The following is a 20538-nucleotide window of genomic DNA, read 5'->3' as shown; positions in this document are numbered from 1 at the left end:
ATGTTTATATATACCATGGTGTGCATATATTATTGTGCTATCAAAGTCTTTTTATTTTAACTTACTAAAAATAAGATGGAAACTGAAATGGTATGAACATACAGAATGAGAATATTGGATCTTCAGGAATTACAAAATGAGTCGGGGTTAATAATTCATTCAATATATCAACACTCCCAGTTTCTGTTAACAAAAAAGCTTGCAAACAAGCAACGTTGTCAAAGTTACAGTAGACATACCAGAGGAAATATCTGAGCCGATATGGAGGCATTTGTGTTGGAAATGGAGTGTCTTGAGAACCGCTGTTGTTTGAAAGAAATCCCATAATTATCTGATTATTTTACAGTAGTAACCCATAATTAACTATATACATTGTTTTATGTATGAGTACAATGCAATAATTATTATGCAATGAGAATTATGCATGTGTGTATCAGAAGTTCAATTACTTTTTCTTTCCCAATATTTTTACATAAATGCTTATCTGACTACAAATTTGAAAAAATATGCAACATTGTATATTTATTTATTTAGTAATTAAATATAGTCATGTTTTCATTAATTTCACCCACGTATGCAACGATACTATATTAAACTGGCCACCAGAGTCAGATGACGTGCCAGTACATTTTATAAGCAAAGGTTAATTATCATTTCTTTATTTGGTATTCTGAAGATGTGGGGAGCGCTGCGTGTATTTTGATTACGGTTGGTCCTGTCAGTTGAGTAAGATTAGACTACGACAAGAATGCAGCTTTGGCTTTGCGGGTGATTGAGGCCACACAGTGTTTCCATACAAACAGCGCCCCCTGGTGACTTACAGTCTGTAAGAGTTCATATGAAGTAAAGCAACAGGAGCATGAGAGCCTTTAAATTACATAACCCTGGTCATTAAATTCAAGTGCTCTGTAATTCATTTTAAGACTCTGACTTTCAAGAGAGACACCGTCACACATACCACGCAGATCTGACGGTATGCATGCTGTAACAACTATTGTAAAAACACTTATATTTATGCATTTTGCTTTTACCCAAAGCAACTTAGGTTGCGTTCGGTGTATACACTATTAGTTCATGCATTCCCTAGTAATCAAACCCAATACCCTGGGCTTTCCCTATATCAGAGAGGTGGAGACACTGTGATTCTAAATCAAGTTTATTTAAAAAAAAAAAAAAATGTTAATTAAAAAAATAACCCACAGTATTACATTTCATTAAACCGATTGCTTATATTGCACACATAACACTGATAGCTTTGAAGAGTTTTGTAAACACGACTGCAAAGCTTTCAGCTGTAAAATTATCTGACAGATGTAAACCTGAACTTTGCCATCTAAAGTAGTTGCCCTGAGCTGATATTTTGTAGCTGATAAGCATTTTAAGAATGATTTACAACATATTGAAATGATTTTAAAAAAAAATGCATAAATATATGTAAAGTAACAGTAAAAGTAAAACAATTTCAGACCCTGAGTGTGAAATAAATCTTAGGCTCACAGCCAGAATTACTTGTGTTATGTTAAGTGCAATAATATGGTGTTAAACGAACTATATAATAGTCATTAGATATAAAGGAGTGTTTTATTTCTTTAGCTTTGGCCGAGAGACATTCAGAGCTCTTCCTCTCTGATGCTCCTGTCCAGCCTCTGTGTCTCTGACTCCAGCACTGAGGGGACAGGCCGCTGGGACACCGCAGCTAGAGACTCGTTTAGATCCTGTCTCAGAGACATCAGACTCTGGCTGTTCTTCAGAGAGCGATCGATGAACTCTGCCCTCTGCTGATGGTCCACGGCCAACATGAGACGAAGATGATGAACCTAGAAATTGGGTTTAAGTTTTGAGGCTATTTTATATGGCAAAATACAAATGGACAGTTGTGCTAAGTGTTAAGGACAAACCTGTTCCTTTAGTTCATTGACTCGGACTCTGAGACATTTAAGCTCTTCCTTTTCGGTACCATCTGACAGGGCCTATACAGCACACAATTTAACTATTTTTGCTTTTTCATGAGCAATTAACACAAAAAGACACATAAAACACAAGTGATTGTAATAGTTTGGTATAAGCATGTTACTAACAGTGTTGTTATTTTTACCTAAAACTATTCAATTGTTTTCGGTAAATGAAATAACGCTAAAATAAAATAAAGCAAGTATTAGTTAACTATTAGACAACAAAAAATTTAATAATATTATAAATGATACCCTGGCAACTCTAAGAAATTAAGTAAATTAAAGCTACATAGAACTATTAAAACACTAATAAAATAACATGGGTAAAACTTAAACTAAATTTAAAATGAAAACTGAAAATATAAATATATAAAAAATCAAAGTTAATCAAAATATTAATAAATACTATAAAAGTATATAAATCATTCTAAAATAACATTGATTGTTAAAGCTAACAAATTTATATTGTAATAATAATAATATATTCCAAATATTGGGTACTGTGACAATTCATCACACAGAAAGAAAACCAGAACAAAAAACAAATGTATTGCAAATGTATTCTCTCCATCATACCAGAACTCCAGCTTCTGTCTGTGACAGCTGATGCCTTATCTTCCCCCTCTCCAGCTCAACCTGGTGATGGCCAAATATATACAGTAATCACGCATATGAATCATACTGACATCATAATATATGGTCCCTTTGTGAGCCGTGCACATACCTGTGTCAGCGTCTCTCTCAGGTGCTGTCGCTCAGTTCGTAGTCTCTCAATCTTCTTTATTTATTTAGTAATTAAATATAGTCATGTTTTCATTAATTTCACCCACGTATGCAACGATACTATATTAAACTGGCCACCAGAGTCAGATGACGTGCCAGTACATTTTATAAGCAAAGGTTAATTATCATTTCTTTATTTGGTATTCTGAAGATGTGGGGAGCGCTGCGTGTATTTTGATTACGGTTGGTCCTGTCAGTTGAGTAAGATTAGACTACGACAAGAATGCAGCTTTGGCTTTGCGGGTGATTGAGGCCACACAGTGTTTCCATACAAACAGCGCCCCCTGGTGACTTACAGTCTGTAAGAGTTCATATGAAGTAAAGCAACAGGAGCATGAGAGCCTTTAAATTACATAACCCTGGTCATTAAATTCAAGTGCTCTGTAATTCATTTTAAGACTCTGACTTTCAAGAGAGACACCGTCACACATACCACGCAGATCTGACGGTATGCATGCTGTAACAACTATTGTAAAAACACTTATATTTATGCATTTTGCTTTTACCCAAAGCAACTTAGGTTGCGTTCGGTGTATACACTATTAGTTCATGCATTCCCTAGTAATCAAACCCAATACCCTGGGCTTTCCCTATATCAGAGAGGTGGAGACACTGTGATTCTAAATCAAGTTTATTTAAAAAAAAAAAAAATGTTAATTAAAAAAATAACCCACAGTATTACATTTCATTAAACCGATTGCTTATATTGCACACATAACACTGATAGCTTTGAAGAGTTTTGTAAACACGACTGCAAAGCTTTCAGCTGTAAAATTATCTGACAGATGTAAACCTGAACTTTGCCATCTAAAGTAGTTGCCCTGAGCTGATATTTTGTAGCTGATAAGCATTTTAAGAATGATTTACAACATATTGAAATGATTTTAAAAAAAAATGCATAAATATATGTAAAGTAACAGTAAAAGTAAAACAATTTCAGACCCTGAGTGTGAAATAAATCTTAGGCTCACAGCCAGAATTACTTGTGTTATGTTAAGTGCAATAATATGGTGTTAAACGAACTATATAATAGTCATTAGATATAAAGGAGTGTTTTATTTCTTTAGCTTTGGCCGAGAGACATTCAGAGCTCTTCCTCTCTGATGCTCCTGTCCAGCCTCTGTGTCTCTGACTCCAGCACTGAGGGGACAGGCCGCTGGGACACCGCAGCTAGAGACTCGTTTAGATCCTGTCTCAGAGACATCAGACTCTGGCTGTTCTTCAGAGAGCGATCGATGAACTCTGCCCTCTGCTGATGGTCCACGGCCAACATGAGACGAAGATGATGAACCTAGAAATTGGGTTTAAGTTTTGAGGCTATTTTATATGGCAAAATACAAATGGACAGTTGTGCTAAGTGTTAAGGACAAACCTGTTCCTTTAGTTCATTGACTCGGACTCTGAGACATTTAAGCTCTTCCTTTTCGGTACCATCTGACAGGGCCTATACAGCACACAATTTAACTATTTTTGCTTTTTCATGAGCAATTAACACAAAAAGACACATAAAACACAAGTGATTGTAATAGTTTGGTATAAGCATGTTACTAACAGTGTTGTTATTTTTACCTAAAACTATTCAATTGTTTTCGGTAAATGAAATAACGCTAAAATAAAATAAAGCAAGTATTAGTTAACTATTAGACAACAAAAAATTTAATAATATTATAAATGATACCCTGGCAACTCTAAGAAATTAAGTAAATTAAAGCTACATAGAACTATTAAAACACTAATAAAATAACATGGGTAAAACTTAAACTAAATTTAAAATGAAAACTGAAAATATAAATATATAAAAAATCAAAGTTAATCAAAATATTAATAAATACTATAAAAGTATATAAATCATTCTAAAATAACATTGATTGTTAAAGCTAACAAATTTATATTGTAATAATAATAATATATTCCAAATATTGGGTACTGTGACAATTCATCACACAGAAAGAAAACCAGAACAAAAAACAAATGTATTGCAAATGTATTCTCTCCATCATACCAGAACTCCAGCTTCTGTCTGTGACAGCTGATGCCTTATCTTCCCCCTCTCCAGCTCAACCTGGTGATGGCCAAATATATACAGTAATCACGCATATGAATCATACTGACATCATAATATATGGTCCCTTTGTGAGCCGTGCACATACCTGTGTCAGCGTCTCTCTCAGGTGCTGTCGCTCAGTTCGTAGTCTCTCAATCTTCGTCTCCAGATGATTGTTTTTCTTCTGCAGAAGGTTCTGTTCCACCTCCAGTTTTGCCACGGGCCGCTGCATCGCTGACAGACGCCCCTGCACAGCAGAGTCTGTCTCCACTTCATTTACGGACTGGGCCTTTGGTTCAAGCTCTTTCTCCTATTAATATTGCCCAAAACAATTCATCATAAACTACCCATTCACTGAATAGTGTGTTCAAATGGGACATTTCATGAAAAACAGATTGTCCTTGGTTTCTTGAATTAAAAGAGTACTATGTATAAATATTCTATGTCTCAAAACAAAGCTCCCTCCACAGTCCACCCACACCATTTAAGGAAACTAAGCCAAAAATTTTTTAATTTAGAAACTGTCACACTGTTGATGTCACAGCCATGACTGGCCATGTTTACATTTTATTAACAGCTTATTCAATATTCAGTGACATGGTAAGGGCATTTTTCCTTGCTTCATATTCAGAAAGTTTAGCCAATCATGTGCATAAAGAAGTCCTAAAGACACAACAGCAACAAAAGCCCATTTAGTTAGTATTAAGAACACAAAGGATCAAAAATAAAATAATAATAAAATAAATAAATGAATGAATGCTTTTGGTACAACAAAGTGGGAGTTTGGGAGAAAAAAAGAAGCTACAAAATGTACACTATTGTTCAAAAGTTTGAGTATGAAAAAATGTATTTTTAAAAGAATACTCAAAGAATGCTCAATAAATACTCTTAATATTATCAATGTTATAAAACATCTGTGCTGCTTAATATTTTTGTGGAAACCATAACTCATTTTTTCAGGATTTTTGTTGAAAAGAAAATTCAAAAGAGCAGCACTCATTTGAACTAGAAATGTTTTGTAACATAAATGTCTTTTTTGTCCTTTTGATAAATTTATTGCATCCTTGTTAATTAATTTCTTTAAAAAAAAACTTACTGACCCATACTTCTGAACGGTCCCTGCTCAACTGGGAGTTCCAGATACTAGTCTTAATTATATACAAGATAATCAAAAACTAATTCATATATAAAGGTGCACTCAGTAATGTTTAGTAACAGCTAAATAGTACTCGCTCCTGCTGTTCCAGCCTCTTCTTATAGTAAATCAGCATTGATTCAGTTTTCTCCAGAGCTGTCCTGACACAGCCCCTGTCTTTACTCCGTTCCTCAACTCGCTCTTTAAGAGCATACAGTATACTTCCACATCCTTCTCTTGGAGGAGTCTGTCTCTCTACTCCTTTTCTAAAAGGACAGAGGAAATTTGTTCCTTTAGCCTTAGCCTTTAGTCTTCATTCTCTGGGGGTCCAGTTTTTATGTTCTCATTTCTTATTGTGGTGTGCAGTCTGTCGATCTCAGTCTGCAGGGTCTGAGGCTTGGTCCTCCAATTCTCTATTTCCTGTTCTTTTTTTGTAAGTGTCTGTCTCTAACAATTTGTCATGAGACTGATATTCAGCATTTATCTCTAGAGTACCATGGCCACTATCCATCTTTATTCTTTGTTTTTCTTTTCAGATTCTCTAAGATTAAGTAAAACCTCTTCCATTTTGGTCTCAATCTCTTGTTTCTCTTTCTCTAAGGTTTCCATTTTTCCCTCAATACCTTGGTATTTCTTTTCTCATCTTCAAATTGATCCTGTAATCTAAGTTTTGCTGATTGTTCTTTATATGCTATTTCTCGAATACTCTCCAACTCAGTTTCTTTGTCCTTCAGTCTCTGTGACAATTATTCTAGTTGTCTTATGTTTTGCTCCTCCGCTTGCTGAAATTTCACTTTTTCTCGTCTCATTTTCATATTTCTCTTTCATCAATTCTATCTCACTTTCCTTTTCACTCAGTCTTTTTTTGAGGAGCTCCAATCCCTCTAACGCAAATCGTTTCTCTATATTTTCTCTTTGGAGTTCCTCCCAATCTTTACTCTCTCTTCTTCTGTCCTCTCTTAGTCTGTCCTCCTCCTGTCTCAGCTCTCTGAATCTGTTGCTCAGTTCCTCTGATTCTCCGGTCCTTTCTCCCACTAAAGAGCTGAGTTCAGTCCTCTGATTTTCCAGGATGTCCATTCTAGCCCTCACTCTGGTCAGTTCAGCCTCTCTCTGCTCTGCTATGCTCTTCATGGTCGCCAATTCTTCTAATAACTTCTCCTGTCTTCGCTGCATTTGTTCCTTCCCTTGCAAACCTTCCTCGTTTTTCTTCCTAAGTTGTTCTTCTTGTAGCTGCAGAGCGGTCTTAAAGGAACACTCCACTATTTTTGAAAATAGGCTCATTTTCCAACTCCCCTAGAGTTAAACAGTTGAGTTTTACCGTTTTCGAATCCATTCAGCCGATCTCCGTGTCTGGCGGTAGCACTTTTAAGCTGTAGCTTAGCAAAAATCATTAAATCTGATTAGACCGTTAGCATCTCACTCAAAAATGACCAAAGAGTTTCTTTTTACAGCTAAATGTGCTACCGCCAGACCCGGAGATTGGCTGAATGGATTCGAAAACGGTAAAACTCAACTGTTTAACTCTAGGGGAGTTGGAAAATTAGCCTATTTTCAAAAATAGTGGAGTGTTCCTTTAAGCTCCTGTTTTTGCTTCTCTAGCATCTGGACTTTGAGTAGAAGATCTTTGAAGAAGAGTTTCGACCTGTGCCACCTAAAGCCTTCCACTCTGCATCGGACCAACTTGTCCTTCTTTTCCTGCATCATGGACCGGAGTCTCTCTCCCTCACGATGACTCTCTTCTAGCAGTTCCTTCAGAGTCGCCATCTCCTAAAGGTCTGCAATCAGGACTTCTCGTATTTTCTGGTTCTGCTCTTCTCTTTCCTGGATTTTTGACCTGGTTTGTTCTTTGGTTCTTGAAAGATTAACCACCTGTTCTTGTAAAGTATCCACCTGGGCAGCCAGTGCTTCTTTACGTTCTTTTGCATCATTCAGCAAAGAGCTTATCCTGTCCTTCTCTCGCCTCTCTCGAAGCGTTTCATCTCTCAGAGCCTCAATCTCTCTTTCCTTCGAAGCTCTGCTGAGAGATGGTCTCTCTCCTCCTCCAGCTCTCGTACACAAGCCCCAAGCTTCTCCACACATTCCATCTTCTCCACCATCAGGATATGTTGACCTTTTTGCAGATCTTCAAGCCTGGCTCTCAGCCTTTCCCCTTCTGTTTTTTCATCTCTCAGTTGGGTCTCCAGACGCCTCCTCTCATCTTCAATCTGACTTAAAGACCTCTTCAATCTTTGTTTCTCCTCTTCACTGTTCTCTGCCCTGGATTCAAGCACTTGTGCTTCCCCTCGGCTCTCCTACAGCAGTTGTGACAAAATTCCCACTCTCCTAACCGTTCATCCAGTTTTTCTTTCAGCGACTTCACCTCTTTGCCCTGTTCGCCTATAAGTTTCTTTAGATTTTCAACAGTCTCCCTCTCTTGATCTCACTCACGCCTGACTAATAGTAGCTCCTGATTACAGTCCATAAGTGTCTCCTCTTTCTTTCGCTGTTGATGTTTTTCCTTCTCCAGTGCCATTTCAGACTCTCGTAGACTGCTTGAAACTTCAAGATTCCTCTGCATGGCTTCATGCAGCTTTTCTCTCAGCCCTCTTTTTCTTTTTGTTGTAAACTCTTCTTCAGTGCCTGTGCCTCCACCTCAGCATCTTGTAGGAGGCCAGTTTGGCATTCAAGGTCTTCTTGTTGCTCCATTCTCATCTTCCTGCCCTCCTCATTCTCCTGGTTCAGTTCATCAATCTTCAGTCTCAACTGCCTCAACTCTGTCTCCTTCTGAAGGAGCTCTCCTCTCAGTATCTGCTCTCTATCTCTTTCCTCAATCTCCTGTCTTTTCCTTCTCTCTTATTCTGAGTTCATCCGGTCACGTTCCATTTCGGCTAACTTGGCTTTGCACCTGTTTACCTCTTCGTGCTCTGCTTTGAGCTTCTGTTCTTGTGTGAGCAATTCTTTTAGCTCACTATCTCTCTCTTCCACCCTTTCTAGTGTCTCCTCTTTTTCTTGAATGACTGCCTCCATTTTGGTAATGAGATCTTCTAATTCTCTTTTCAGTTGTTTCTGCTGTTCCTTAAGTTCCAGTTGCTTCCTGTCCACCTCTCTTTGTTTCTCCAAGTGGAGTGTTCCTTTAAGCTCCTGTTTTTGCTTCTCTAGCATCTGGACTTTGAGTAGAAGATCTTTGAAGAAGAGTTTCGACCTGTGCCACCTAAAGCCTTCCACTCTGCATCGGACCAACTTGTCCTTCTTTTCCTGCATCATGGACCGGAGTCTCTCTCCCTCACGATGACTCTCTTCTAGCAGTTCCTTCAGAGTCGCCATCTCCTAAAGGTCTGCAATCAGGACTTCTTGTATTTTCTGGTTCTGCTCTTCTCTTTCCTGGATTTTTGACCTGGTTTGTTCTTTGGTTCTTGAAAGATTAACCACCTGTTCTTGTAAAGTATTCACCTGGGCAGCCAGTGCTTCTTTACGTTCTTTTGCATCATTCAGCAAAGAGCTTATCCTGTCCTTCTCTCGCCTCTCTCGAAGCGTTTCATCTCTCAGAGCCTCAATCTCTCTTTCCTTCGAAGCTCTGCTGAGAGATGGTCTCTCTCCTCCTCCAGCTCTCGTACACAAGCCCCAAGCTTCTCCACACATTCCATCTTCTCCACCATCAGGATATGTTGACCTTTTTGCAGATCTTCAAGCCTGGCTCTCAGCCTTTCCCCTTCTGTTTTTTCATCTCTCAGTTGGGTCTCCAGATGCCTCCTCTCATCTTCAATCTGACTTAAAGACCTCTTCAATCTTTGTTTCTCCTCTTCACTGTTCTCTGCCCTGGATTCAAGCACTTGTGCTTCCCCTCGCCTCTCCTACAGCAGTTGTGACAAAATTCCCACTCTCCTAACCGTTCATCCAGTTTTTCTTTCAGCGAGTTCACCTCTTTGCCCTGTTCGCCTATAAGTTTCTTTAGATTTTCAACAGTCTCCCTCTCTTGATCTCACTCACGCCTGACTAATAGTAGCTCCTGATTACAGTCCATAAGTGTCTCCTCTTTCTCTCGCTGTTGATGTTTTTCCTTCTCCAGTGCCATTTCAGACTCTTGTAGACTGCTTGAAACTTCAAGATTCCTCTGCATGGCTTCATGCAGCTTTTCTCTCAGCCCTCTTTTTCTTTTTGTTGTAAACTCTTCTTCAGTGCCTGTGCCTCCACCTCAGCATCTTGTAGGAGGCCAGTTTGGCATTCAAGGTCTTCTTGTTGCTCCATTCTCATCTTCCTGCCCTCCTCATTCTCCTGGTTCAGTTCATCAATCTTCAGTCTCAACTGCCTCAACTCTGTCTCCTTCTGAAGGAGCTCTCCTCTCAGTATCTGCTCTCTATCTCTTTCCTCAATCTCCTGTCTTTTCCTTCTCTCTTATTCTGAGTTCATCCGGTCACGTTCCATTTCGGCTAACTTGGCTTTGCACCTGTTTACCTCTTCGTGCTCTGCTTTATGATTGGACTTTCGATTTTAACTCTTTGATATCCTCTCCTCTCTTTCGTATTTCATCCTCCTTTTTCAGTAGATCAGACATCTTTGCCTTCTCTCTCTCAGTGACCTTGAGTTTCTGACTTTCTCTTTCCACACTTTCTATAAACTTCTGATTTAACGCTTCTTTCTCTCTCTGAACCTCATTTTCTCTCTCCTTCCATCACTCAATCTCATCACACACTTCTCTTAGTCTTAGTTCGGTTGTTTTCTGCTCTGCAGCTGATTTCGTTTGTAGTTTCTCAATTTCTGTGTTTCTTTGATCTAAGATGTCTGAAAGCTCTTCTTTTTCTTTTAACAAACCATCAATCTTGTTCCTCAGTATCTCCACTTCTCCATCTTTCTGGCCGAGTTCTGTATTCAGAGCTTCTCTCTCTTTTTGACATAGTTCTCTCTCTGTTTTGCTCTCTTCTGCTTGTACTTTGTTTTTCTGTGATTCTTGTTCAACATCTCTCTGAATCCTCTTGCATTCCGACTGCCAGTTTTCTCTTTCACTCTTCCTTCTTTCCTCTGTTGCTTATTTTCTTTCCCGTTCTCTTTGTGTTGTCTCTCTCTCTCTCCAAGTCTGTCTGTAGACACTGAATCTCTCTTACACAATTAATAGAGAAAAATGTAACACTGTAATTACACACAAATATACACCAACATATTAAACCAATAAAGTGAACAGCCAATGAGAAGTTTTTTTTTTAAATAATAAAACAGTCCGACCTTGCAAGACATCTTTGGTCTGTGTGAGCGTTTCCACCTGTGTTTGTAGCTGACTGCACTGCACCTCCAAACCTGAGGCCTGTTCCTGAACCTGTGCAATCTGCTTCTGGAGGCATGCTACCACATCTCTGAAAAGAGACAGCAGCAGGTTAGAAACTGATAGGGGATTGGTACAAAAATGGTTCAAACAATGCCCTTTTAATATATATATATCAATACTGTAAGGGAAACAGGTCAATAATTTAGCTCAAAGGGAATCATTTAAGATTTTAAAGGGAACTCCACCAATAATATGTAAGGGAATTAGGACAGAATCACTGTTTTACGGCTGATCACTGAGACGGCCAGCGATTCAGTGAACGAGCCGTATGACATCAATTCTGCAATGGATATTTATATCCAAAATATAGTGAAAACACTATTAATTAGCATAGTAACAAGGTCGGCAGTTTAAGACATTAACTTGTGAGCACAAAACATGAGATACTTCTCTTTTCAATATAAATAAGGCTTTATTGGATAAATCTAAGACATATAAACTAATCTAACACACGCATTCACACACAAGTTACAGAAAGAGAGAAAGTGAGGAAATAATTAGTTTAAGAGAATGAAAATGTGAAATCCCAAGTTTACAGCAATATGTGCAATTGCATAGATCTGAACAACCATCAATCACTTAAATAACCCTCGCATTGAGTTCCTCAATGAGGTTAAAATTTAGATTAACTGCACCAGTTCAGTTTTTAGAATCTGGAGGTACTTGCTTTCTGTGTTGCGGGGTTCCCTTTCTTGTCTGGTTGCTGAAAGGGGTTTCCCGAGGTTGCTGATTGGCTGGAAGTTCAGTCTTGGGAAGCCAGTGGTTGGGCATTGGCTGGCGACGCGGAGCTGTGGTCTGCAGTTGAAGGGTAGACAGCACTCATGCGGCGTTAGGCTAAAGGCAGTTTCCATGCCATTCTGTGAATGTATGAAGACCAGAGATTAAGAGGTCTGTAAGGAATCTCCGAAAGTCTGTTCTTTGTCCTGAGGTGGGGGATGTCAATTCCAAAGAGCTTGTGACTGTAGTTACTATCATGTGATGGTCATGCGGTCATCTCTTTGACCATTTAATCTTGATTACTTGCCCTAAAATTGACAATCTCCTTCCTGAGTTGTTATGATCAGTGTGTTCCTTTTGTGTTAATGTTGAAAGCTGTTCTGTGAAAGAGTTGGTCAGGCTTGCTTCAGACTGGCTAGGGTCTGATTTATGACATCCTGTTGTCTTGGGCCTCTGTGGAATTTGGACTCCTCGTGCCTCAACCATGTTTTGACCAAATCTTAGATTGTCTGATTCGGTCTGATATCCTACAATACTAATATCTGTTTGAAATACCCATTTAATATGTTTGATCTATTTAATTTGATTAGATTCTAATCTAGTTATACAGATTTAACATAAAACAGTTGATGTTGATTTTAAAGGTAACAACCTAGCAACTTTTTTCTATTAAGAATGTGTTTTAATTGGTTATATCGAATTGTCTGACAAAAAGGATGACACTTTAATAACAAAAGTAAGTTTAAATATGTTTAACAAAAATGTCCTCATAAAGCTTGAAAAGACTAGTATAAAAAATACTGAGCTGTTAGTATGGTGTTTTATGAGAAAGTGTCTTTTTTTAAACAAATAAACACAGACTCAGTTTCATTATACCTGAGTTCCTCTTTGACCTGTTTGAGTTCCTCCTTCTCTCTCTCCAGTGAACATACTGTGTCCTCTAGTCTCTGTCTCTCTCTAATTAGGTTGTCTTTCTCTTGTTCAGCTCTTCTCTGCTGCTTTGAGCAGTTCTGCCTGGACACTCTGCAACTCCTTCATCACAGTGCTGCACTGCTGAGGTAACTGAAACACATCACTGTCCATGAGTAGACCCAAACAACAAGAAGTATTCAAAATAGGAGAATATGTGTACAGAATAATATACACAAAAGCCCATCATTATCAAAAACCTAGGGTGATCAGGACTCAATAGTCTTATTTTGTCTTTTATGACCTCTCACCTTATATTGCACAGCTACTCAACAAACAAATAACTGTACAATTATTTAGATTTTATATTAATTGTACAAGTACAATAACTGAAACTTATTGTTATTTGTATTATTATTTTAATTAAAAATAAATTATTTTATTATATTTACTACTATATTTATTAATGCACATATGTGACCCTGGACCACAAAACCAATCTTAAGTCGCTGGGGAATATTTGTAGCAATAGCCAAAAATACATGGTATGGGTCAAAATTATAGATTTTTCTTTTATGCCAAAAACCATTAGGATATTAAGTAAAGATCATGTTCCATGAAGATATTTTGTAAATTTCCTACTGTAAATATATCAAAACGTAATTTTTGATTAGTAATATGCATTGCTAAGAACTTTATTTGGACAACTTTAAAGGCGATTTTCTCAATATTTTGATTTTTTGCACCCTCAGATTCCAGATTTTCAAGTAGTTGTATCTCGACCAAATATTGTTCTATCCCAACAAATTATACATCAATGGAAAGCTTTTAGATTATGTATAAATCTCAATTTCGAAAAATTGACCCTTATGACTGGTTTTGTGGTCCAAGCCAGGGTCACATTTTGGTTTTACAATTTTGGGGGAATTTTTAGTAAACACTAAGTAAAATCTGTTCTTTTAATTGATAATTTAATTAATATATAATTACATGTATAGAGAGAATTTATTGGAAACTTGCCACCTTGCACCTAGTTAGAACACAATGTTTACTTCCTTTTTTTTTAAGGAAAAAAAAGTAGTTAGTAGCTAGTTTGCAAGCAGTCAGTATTGTCCAAGTTTCTCACCTCTGCAATCCTTTGTTCATTATTCTTCTTCTCTTCTGTGAGAACAGTCACCTTCCTCCCTCTCTGTCTCCAGCTCTCTCTCTCGGTCTCTGAGCTGCTGCCGTGTTTTCAGATCAGTCTCTCTCTGTTCCCTGGAACACAGTGGGATCATGAATACAATTGCAGTAAAGAATCACTGGTTGAGAAAACACAGGGCCAACATACGACAGCCAAATATAACAGCTGTTGAGATAAACGCAGACATTTATAGTGTCATCTAAAGCCCCATGTATTCATTAGTATTCCTACCAAACTCATACAAGCTCATTAGGGACCTGATTAGCTGTCATTTAGAGTCACAGACACACTTCATCTACAGATTTTAAACTGCCTATTTCACAAACATATCTTACTCTGCCTTGTGCATAACAAGCAGGTAAAGGTAAGGGGTAGGCAATATAAACAATATTTATATCAAAATATTCTTAGTTTAGTAGTGTTATAATATATGAAATACATTCTTTTTTATTTCGCATTTCCACCATTATAAATATGAAGCAAATGCTTCCATGCTAACATACTCCGCAGACTCTGATTTACATCACATCTATAGCCTTTTCATCAGCTGACTTGTCTGTTATGAATTTTTAAATATGTCCCTCTGTTTCACAAAGCCGCACCTTAATTTGTTGGCCTCTAGAGACGTGGTCTTCACTTCCCTGCACAGACCTGCCATCTCTGTGCCACATGCCTGGATCTGGGCCTGGACTTCTGCCACGTCCGTCTCCAAATGAGGGGTCAGGAAAACAAAACTCACATCTCTCATCCCTCCATCTCAAACCTGGCCCTACCAGCAATGCAATCTGGCACTGAATCAAGTAATTACAGGCAAGAGGCCTGTGGCAGCTTGCAGGGATTTGGTCACGTCCCTAGGCAGTGTAAGTGATCTATGCTAAAGATGGGCTAAACCTGCGTGCCAAACCTGCAGAGCACGAACACCGAGCTCTCTCTTTGGCCAGAGCTTAATTTAAAGTAACCATTTTCTCCAGGGCATCCCGATCTTCTGCCAGCTCATTCTTGAGCTGGGTTTGACTGGAGGACATAGCCAGTAATGACTCCCGTGCCTGGAAGGAAGGAGAGAGGGAAAATGGAGGACAACATAAAGCAGGGGTCTCCAAATTCAGTCCTGGAGGGCCAGTGTCCTGCATAGTTTAACTCTAACCCTAATTAAACACACAGCTAATCAAGGTTTTACTAGGTATACTTGAAATTTCCAGGCAGGTGTATTGAGGCAAGTTGGAGCTAAACTCTGCAGGACACCGGCCCTCCAGGACCAAGTTTGGAGACCCCTGACATAAAGGAATGATGGAGAGGTTTGGAAGGGTGACAAAATACAGGATGGGAAACAACACAACTCGGACAAAACTCCATGGATCCATCTAAACAGGCAGAACTGCCTGATGTCCCAGGGCCAGTGTGTGAGAGTTTTGGGTGAAACAACTGTTTTGCTTATGTGCATATACACTCACTGGCCATGTAGACATGGTCAAGACAATCTGCTGAAGACCAAACAAAGCATCAGAATGGGGAAGAAAAGTGATTTAAGTCTATGTTTAGACTGCAGGCAAATTGGATTTTTTTCTCAAATCAGATCTTTTCAGTAGATTGTCCACACTATTAATTGCAAGTGATTAAGACTTTCAAAATCATTGTTGTGCAGCTCCAGACGGGTGCGAGTCTCTCACAGCTGAACGGTTTCTAGCATCTCTGCCTCCATGCTGATAAACAAATAAACTTCAAGTTATTTATCATCAGAATTCAGCATGATGAGCATGACTGAACAGGGCTCTAATGACACACACATCCTAAATTAATTCTGCATAATGTTAAGCAGTGATCGATGGATAAGCATACCGTTTCTGTCTCTCTCTCTCCAGCTGAATTCTCTCCTCCTCCTCCTTCTCTCTCTGTCGTCTTCAAGTGTTCATTCTCTTGTCTCAGCTCCTCTGCGAGTCTTTCAGCCTCCTCTATCTGACTGCGCAAACAAGTTATCATCTCCTTCTCACTGTCACATACAATACTTCCATAGATTATTCTTCTATATTCAACCATGTCAGTTTACACCAATTTCAGTTTTACCAATTGGCCAATAGCAATTAGCCAATAATTATTTGTAATTGCCGCTAATAAAATTCAATATTATGTTGTAAAAAAATACATTAGCGTTCAAAAGTCTGGGGTCAGTATGAATTTTTAAATGTTTTATTTATATTTTATCAAAATATACAAATTTATTTTATTATTTATATATATTTTATTAATATTTTATAGTTTTATTTATTATTTGCTCAAAAATAAAATAAAAACGAATATTTTCAGCAGCATTACTCCAGTCTTCAGTGTCACATGATCCTTCAGAAATCATTCTAATATGCTGATTTACTGCTCAAGAAATATTTCTCATTAGTATCATCAATGTTGAAAATATCAATATTTTTGTGGAAACAATGATATTTTTTTTCAGGATTCTTTGATGAAAAGAAAGTTCAAAAGAATAGCATTTACTTGAAATATAATTTTTTTCTATTATAAACATAATATTATACATGCCTTTTACTGGTCTCTCCCACCTTCTCAGCGCTCTCTCCCATCTTCAGTACCACGACTGAGGTGCCCTTGAGCAAGGCACCGAACCCCCAACTGCTCTCTGGGCGCAGCAGCATAAATGGCTGCCCACTGCTCCGGGTGTGTGTTCACGGTGTGTGTGTTCACTGCTGTGTGTGTGTGCACTTAGGATGGGTTAAATGCAGAGCACGAATTCCAAGTATGGGTCACCATACTTGGCCACATGTCACTTCACTTTTTTTATTTATTTTTTTTATTTTCACTTTTACTGTCACTTTTGATCAATTTAATGTGACTTCGCTGAATAAAACTAGTAATAACTTTCGAAAAATATCTTACTGACCCGAAACTTTTAAACAGTAGAGTAAATAAAAAATAAAACACTTCATTCACTCATTTTAATTTTAAAACAGTGAATTTAGGTATTTATTTAACTAATTTAAAATTTTACATTCAACAGCGTTATTACATTATAGGTGTTTTTAAAGTTTATTTTAAAGTAAGAGTTCGATTGAAATTTAAATGTAAAAATAAGGAAATGAGCTTAAACAATTAAATATCCAATAGGGATTGGTACCACTAAATAGCTGATAACCAATATGGTTCAAATATTTTGTAAATAAACTAAAAAGATGCTATAACACAATTTTAAAAATACAGTTAATCACTTAGATCAACCCCTAAAGGTAGCCTTCAGGAATATTAAAGGGGTCATATGATGTTGCTAAAAAGAACATTATTTTGTGTATTTGGTGTAATGAAATGTGTTTATGCGGTTTAAGGTTCAAAAAACTAATTATTTTCCACATAATGTACATTATTGTTGCTCATCTATGCCCCGCCTTTCTGAAACACGTCGATTTTTACAAAGCTCATCGTTCTGAAAAGCGAGGTGTGCTCTGATTGGCCAGCTATCCAGTGCGTTGTGATTGGAAATGTTACGCCCCTTACCATACTGTGATGCCGTGTCCGGCCGGAGCGACGAGACAAAAACATGAAAACCCATTATAAACGAGGCATTCGTTGTATCAAGTGGGGACATAATTACGGATTATAATGACTTATACTGTCTTTTTACACGCTGCGTTGCATCACGCCGCGTAAACATAAAACCATGTCTGTATTTGTGATCGGAGAAATGACAAACAACAAGCGGGGTCTCTGACTCAAGGTCAGCTTTTAATTCAGTCGAATTCCTCCTTTGTTCACGATTCAGATCATCGAGAAACAGCGGCCCCTGGGAGGAGGAGAGAGGTTGCACTGGAGTAGCCTATAGAGGAGTCATGGGGCAGTGTGGGAGAAGCCCATACAGAGAGGAGAGATGAGGAGAGACGAGAGAACTCTGCTCTCAGCTCCCACAGGTCTCTGTGGCACAAAAACACAACACATGCACACCTAACGGAAGGTATAGAGAACGCAATGCATACATTACCATTTAAAGCTTTGGGTGAGTTTTTTAGAGAAAAATACTACTTTTATTCAACAAGGACACATCTCTTTTGACAAACACTGTTCTTTTGAACTTTCTATTCATCAAAGAATCCTGAAAAAAATTATCAGTTTCAACAAAAACATTAAGCAGTTAATATTAATAATATTAAGCATTAAATATAAAAAGATATTAAGTTGTCAGCTGTGAAAATAATAAGAAATGTTTCTTGAGCAGCAAATCAGCAAATTAGAATGATTTCTGAAGGATCATGTGACACTGAAGACTGGAGTAATGATGCTGAAGATTCAGCTTTTCAATCAAAGAAATAAATCCCCACAGAGTCATCAACCTGGTCTGCTCCTTCCCTATGTAGCCAGTCAAAGCCTGTATTCAAAATAATGGTACAATGAAATTAATAAAAAAATTATGTCAAAAAATAACTTGTTTCATAAATACAATATTGCTTACAGTATATTGCATCAATGAAACCAGTAGATGCTCATTATGCATTGCGGCTTACCTGAAGGGTACAGTTTTGTCAGAAACGTGTGGTAGTAGTCAGTGCACACAAACACTCATCCATCTGTGTCTGCCAGTGGAAATACAAGAAAATACAAAAGAACAAGTGCAGCAACATCTCCCTGCTATATTTACAGAGCCTTTCTCTGCAAATTCAGTCTGAGCAAGAGAAATCATTGTGCCGATGATAATGTTTACAGCTGCAGAGGTGTGAGAAGATGCTGAATGGACAACTGAGCGATGCCATCATTACTGCATAACAGCATTGTGAGTCAAATAAAATACATTTTAAAACATTTGTGCCCTAACATGTAATGTGAAAAATGACTTTTCGCTCTCATCCACTTATGGAGGACACACACTCAACTTTATGTGTCACTGCGCAGTTGCTTGGTGACAATATATTACTGCACGTTCACACTAATGCACTGATAAAATCCTCAGAAAAACTGAGCCATTGCTAAGCAACCTGAAATGTGCCATGAACACACTGCAAATTTCAGGACCGACAAATGCACATTGGAATTACTGTAATTACAAGGTAACAACTCAGAGATTTTTCTGCATTTACATCTTCAGACACAGAAATGATCTGCTTCTATGGCAACACTTATAATGCCAGAAATGGATTTTGCTGTGGCAACATAAAACCTCTTTTTTACATGGTGTCACAAAAGTGGGAGAAGGCAGAGATTACATAAACTATGAGATCTGCTATTCAGCAACAGACTTGGTTTTTGATCTTAGACATAATTAATTCAATTGAATTGAATTGAAATGGATTTGTTTTCTTTTTACTAAATGATTTCTGTTTGTGTACTGGATGAACTATATAGTAGAGTACATGATGTGAGATAGGTGTGTCATGTCATGGCACTGGTTAGAACAATCTAATCTAGTGTAAACTGATTAGCACAGACAGGCGCGGATTAACACACAGGCTTGTCTAGGCTGCAGCCAGTGTTGGGAAGGTTACTTTGGAAATGAAATAGGTTACAGATGACAAGTTACCCTACTTCAAATGTAATAAGTAGTGTCACTTTTCAATCACTTTATAAAAGTAATGTAACTGATTACATTTGATTACTTTTTGATTACTTTTCTAAATTTCTATTTGTTTGAACTGTTTATCATTTTCAAACATGTAAACCAGGCTCAACACTGATTACTGTCACACTTTTGAAATCCTTCATCACTTGAATTAAGATTATATTTCAATTCAATTTCAGTAGGACAGAGATTTTTCTGCATTTACATCTCCACAGAAATGATTTGCTTCTATGGCAACACTTATAATGCCAGAAATGGATTTTGCTGTGGCAACATAAAACCTATTTTTTACATGATGTCACAAAAGTGGGAGAAGGCAGAGATTACATAAACTATGAGATCTGCTATTCAGCAACAGACTTGGTTTTTGATCTTAGACATAATTAATTCAATTGAATTGAATTGAAATGGATTTGTTTTCTTTTTACTAAATGCTTTCTGTTTGTGTACTGGATGAACTATATAGTAGAGTACATGATGTGAGATAGGTGTGTCATGTCATGACACTGGTTAGAACAATCTAATCTAGTGTAAACTGATTAGCACAGACAGGCGCGGATTAACACACAGGCTTGTCTAGGCTGCAGCCAGTGCTGGGAAGGTTACTTTGGAAATGAAATAGGTTACAGATGACAAGTTACCCTACTTCAAATGTAATAAGTAGTGTCACTTTTCAATCACTTTATAAAAGTAATGTAACTGATTACATTTGATTACTTTTTGATTACTTTTCTAAATTTCTATTTGTTTGAACTGTTTATCATTTTCAAACATGTAAACCAGGCTCAACACTGATTACTGTCACACTTTTGAAATCCTTCATCACTTGAATTAAGATTATATTTCAATTCAATTTCAGTAGGCATTGGATGCAAAATTCACTTTTACTTGGTGTTTGCATATAAATGTATCTTAGCAGTATGGGGACACAACCACCCTACAATGATAAAAATCCATTCACTCCTTTTTTT

The 20538-nt window shown here is 37.6% G+C and overlaps 1 pseudogene; it reads right to left on the bottom strand.

Annotated features, from left to right (window-relative positions):
- Positions 1-1610: 1610 nt before the first annotated feature.
- LOC107593011 (trichohyalin-like) lies at positions 1611-16592 on the bottom strand (annotated as a pseudogene).
- Positions 16593-20538: the final 3946 nt, after the last annotated feature.

The sequence above is a fragment of the Sinocyclocheilus grahami genome, unplaced genomic scaffold, assembly GCF_001515645.1.
Source record: "Sinocyclocheilus grahami isolate Dianchi unplaced genomic scaffold, SAMN03320097.WGS_v1.1 scaffold162.1, whole genome shotgun sequence".
Classification (NCBI taxonomy): Eukaryota; Metazoa; Chordata; class Actinopteri; order Cypriniformes; family Cyprinidae; genus Sinocyclocheilus; species Sinocyclocheilus grahami.
The sequence above is the reverse complement of the archived record's forward strand: the minus strand, read 5'-3'. Positions and strand labels throughout refer to the sequence as shown.